General features: G+C 42.6%; 1 pseudogene; it reads left to right on the top strand.

Annotated features, from left to right (window-relative positions):
- Positions 1–976: 976 nt before the first annotated feature.
- On the top strand, positions 977–1,435 carry LOC102867170 (annotated as a pseudogene).
- The last annotated feature ends 3,311 nt before the right edge of the window (positions 1,436–4,746 follow it).

Below are 4,746 nucleotides of genomic sequence, written 5' to 3'. Positions count from 1 at the left end.
GGGATAATTGGGATGGGTATGTTGGAGATAGAGCAACTGGCACAGCACAGAGTAGAGTTTAGTGCTGTTGTATATAGGGTCGCTATGAGTCGCAAGCGGCACATAACAACAACAACAACAACAACAACCATGTACCCAAAGCGTGTGAGACGAAGCTTTATCATCTTTGTCTCCAAGGAGCACTCTGGCTGCACTTTCTCCAAGAAAGACTTGTTCTTTTGACAGTTCTTGGGATGTTCATTGCTCTTCTCCAACACCACAACTCAAAGGCATCAATTCTTCTTCTGTTATCCTTATTCATTGTCCAGCTCCGAGATGCATAATGCACAGCAGGTGATGGAGAAGATCATGACATTAATTGGGTGAACCTTAGCTTTTAAATCGACATCATTGCTCTTCAATACTTTGGAGCGGTCCCTGACAACAGCCTTTCCCAGTGCAAGATATCTTTTGATTTTTGAGTTTAGAAGAGGTTGTGGCACTAGGGATATTATAGCTGATGTCAGATGGATTTTGGCTGAAAGAACAGAATACCAGAAGGATGTCTATTTGTCTTTTATGGATTATAAAAAGGCATTTGACTCTGTGGATCATAACAAAATATGGCTAACAGTGGGGACAGCAGCAATTCCTGAATCCTTAATTGTACTTATCTGAAACCTATACCTAAACCAAGAAGCTGTTGTTTGAACAAAACAAGGGAACCCTGCAGGATTAAAAGAAATATGCACACCAGGGCTGTATCCTCTTTTCCTACTTGCTCAATTTATATGCTGAACAAATCATTTCAGAAGCTGGACACTCTGAAGAAGAATGTAGTATCAGAATCAGAGGAAGACTCATCAACAACCTTCTTTATGCACATGACACACCTTGTTGCTGAAGTGAGGAGAACTTGAAACACTTATTGCAAAAAATAAAAAAAACTACTTCTATCTCTTCCGCCAGAGGCCTACACACTGCTGCTGTGGTGTCCATGTCTCGGGTGATCCCAGAGAAGTTCCAGCACTTTGAGAGTATTGCAACACTAGCATGGATGGGCAGCAGAAACCAGCCTCTGCCATCACTGCCATTAAGGGTGTAGGGGGAAGATACGCTCACATGGTGCTGAAGAAAGCAGACATTGAACTCCCGAAGAGGACAGGAGAGCCCACTGAGAAGGAGGCGGAGCATGTGGTCACCATTATGCAGAATCCACACCCAGGACAAGATCCTAGGCTGGTTCTTGAACAGACAAAAAGATGTGAAAGATGGGAAATACAGTCAGGCTCTGGCCAATGTTCTGGACAACAAGCTCCGTGAAGACCTGAAGCGACTGAAGAAGATTCGTGCCCACAGAGGGCTGCGCCACTTCTGGGGCCTTCGAGTTCCAGGTCACCACAGCAAGCCCACTGCCTCTGGGGCCGTGCTGGTGGTGCGCTCCAAGAGGAAATAAGTCTATAGGTCTTAACTGTTAATAAATTACCTTAAAAACAAAACAACTACTTACAATCTGCAATATAGATTATATCTCAACATCGAAAGAACAAAGAAAAAAAACAAAACAAAAAGAACAAAAAAAACCAACACTGGGCCAATAGGCAACATTGTGACAGATGGAAAAAAGACTGAAGTTGCCAATGATTTAATCTTACGTGGATCCATAATCAACACCATCAGTGCTAGCAATCAAAAAATCAAATGTTTATTTGCTTTGTTGTTGTGTTGTCATGTGCCGTCAAGTAACCTGCGACTCATATGGTCTCTGAGACATCTACCCCCACTACAGCAGTCAGTAAGTCAATCCATTTCATCCAAGGTCTTCATCTCCTGCATTGTCCCTCCACCCTCCCAAGCATGATGTCCCTCTCCAAGGACTGGTCCCTTCTTGTAATATGCCCAAAGCATGTCAGATGAAGCTTCAGAATCCTTGCTTCCAAGGAACAGCCTGGTTTCACCCTTTCTAGGATGAAGGTATATTCAACAATTTTCTCAAGCACCACAGCTCAAAGGCATCAATTCTCCTTATATCATCCCTAGTCATTGTCCAGATTTCTGATGTATAGCATGTAATTGTAAAGACCATAGCCTAGATTAGGCATACCTTAGTCTTGAGACTGACATCATTGCTCTTCAGTACTCTGGAGAAGTCCCTGACTGCTGACTTTCCCAATGCATTCTGTCTTTTATTTTCCTGAATGCTAGTACCAAGAGTGTTGAGTGTGGAGCCAAGGAAAATAAAGGTATTAACAGTCTCAATCTCTTCACCGTCTACATGATGCTGCCAATCTGCCCAGTAGAGGGAGTTTTTGTTTTCTTGATGTTGAGCTTCAATCCATATTGAAGACTGCAGTCCTTGACTTTCTGCAACAAGTGCTTCAGATCCTCCTCAGTTTCAGCAAGCAGGGTTGTGTCATCTGCATAACAGATTGTTGATGAATCTTCCTCTAATCCCGATGCCACTTTTCTCTTCATACAGCCCAGCCTCTCAGACGATCTGTTCTGCATACAGATTGAAATGGTATGGAGATAGGACACATCCTTGGCATACACCCTGTTCTGTTCTGATGACTGCCTCCTGGTTCAAGTATAGGCTTCACATAAGCACGATCAAGTGTTCTGGGATTCCCATCCTTCTCAGAGTCAGCCACAGTTTGTTGTGATCCACACAGTCAAATGTCTTTGCATAGTCAATGAAACACAGATTCCTCTGGTACTCTCTACTTTCAGCCAAGGTCCACCTAACAAGAGCTATATTATCCATAGTATCACTACCCCTTCTCTGTTGATGTGCAGTTCCAGTCAGTTTTTTTTAATTTTCAGCAGAATCTTGCTTGTATATGATATCAATGATATTGTTCAATAATTTCCATGCTCTGTTGGGTCACCTTTCTTTGGAGTGGGAACAAATATGGATCTCTTGCAGTCAGCTGGCCAGGTGGCTGTCTCCAGATTGCTTAGCACAACTTGGTGAGCATGTCCGGGGCAGAATCTGTTTGTTGAAATATATCAATTGGTACGCCATCAATTCCTGGGGCTTTGGTTTTTGTCAATTCTTTCAGAGTACCTTGAACTTGTTCCTTCATCACCACAGGCTCTTGTTCATACGTTGTTTCATTAAATTCTTCTGTGTCAGCCAATTCTTTTTGGTACAGTGACTCTGTATACTCCTCCCATTTTCTTTTAATGCTTCCTGGATAATTTAATATTCTGCCCAAAGCATTCTTACATATTGCAATTTGATGCTTGAATTTGTTCTTCAGATTCTTCAGCTTAAGAAATGCTGAACGAGTTCGGTCCTTTTGATTTTCTGACTCCAGCTCTTTGCACATTTCATTATAACACCTTGTCTTCCCACCCTGCCCTTTGAAATCTTCCATTCAGGTCCTTAACTTCTTGATTTCTACCCTTCGCTCGGCTTCTTGGCACTCTAGTGCAGTGTTCAGAGTCTCATCTGACATCCATCTTGGACTTTTCTCCTCCTTTGTCTTGGCAATGACCTTTTGCATTTTTCATGGGTGATATTGATATCCTCTCACAACTTATCTGGCCTTTGCGCATTAGTGTTTAAGGTCTTAAACCTGTTCCTGAGATGGTTTTGAAATTCAAGTGGGATAGACTCAAGATCAAATTTTGGTTCCTGTGGATTTAACTTTCTTTAGCTTCAACTCGAACTTACATTTGAGTTGTTTTGGTGGTCTGTTCCACAATCAGCACCTGGCCTAATTTTCACAGCTGATATTGAACTTCTCCAGCAATTCTTCCCACAGATACAATTGAACTGATTTCTACATATAGTTCAATAGGGAAAGAGTGTAGGGAGGGGAGTAGTGAAAGATTAGATAGGCAAAGGCAATATGTGGTGGGCTCTGTGGACTTTTAGAAAAATCACTACCATCTGCAATGGGTTAGAAGTCCTGTACGATTCCTTCTCACCTTGGCTTTTCAAAGAAGGTCACTTAGTGCAATGTTCACCAGCTTGGTGTGTGAAGTCCAATTCCTTGGGTTCAAGTACCAGCTAACCCGTCAGAAGTCCTCAGACAAGGTAGTTTTCTTCATGTGAATGTTATGTGCTGTGAGCTGAGTGCAACTCATAGCGACCCTATGAACAACAGCTCTGAACCCTGCCCTGTCCTGAGCCAGACGCACTGTCTCCAACACACCTGTCCCCATTACCATAGTTACTGTGTCAATCCATCTTATGCAGGGTCTTCCTCTCCTATGCTGTCCCTCCATTCTTCCTAGCATGTTGTCCTTCTACAAGGACCACTCCCTCCTGGCAACACGCCCAAAATATGCGAGATGAAGCTTCAAAATCTTTGCCTCCAAGAAACAGCTTGGTTTCACCATCTCCGGGATCAACTTATTCGCTTGGAAGTCAATGGTATGTTCAATACTCCTTTTCAGCACCACAACTCAAAGGTTATAAATTCTCCTGTCATCTTTACTTGTTGTCCAGCTCTCTGATGCATAACAGGTAACCGATAAAACCATGGCCTGGGTCAGGCCCCCCTCAGTCTCTAGACTAACATCATTACTCTTTAGCACTCCAAAGAGGTCTCTGACAGCAGATTTACTCAATGCAATTCGTCTTTTGATTTCCTAACTGCTTGTGCCAAAAGTGTTGATTGTGGAACTGAGAAAGCTGAAATTGTTAGTAATTTTAATCTCTTCTTTATCACGGTGCTGCCAATTAGTCCAGTGATGAGAATCTTTGTTTCTTGATGTTGAGTTGCAATTCATGTTGAAGACTGTAGTCCTTGACCT

The sequence above is a fragment of the Elephantulus edwardii genome, unplaced genomic scaffold, assembly GCF_000299155.1.
Source record: "Elephantulus edwardii isolate Elephantulus edwardi_28Jun2011 unplaced genomic scaffold, EleEdw1.0 scaffold00090, whole genome shotgun sequence".
Classification (NCBI taxonomy): domain Eukaryota; kingdom Metazoa; phylum Chordata; class Mammalia; order Macroscelidea; family Macroscelididae; genus Elephantulus; species Elephantulus edwardii.
Note: the sequence above shows the minus strand (reverse complement) of the source record. Positions and strands in the feature narration are given on the sequence as shown.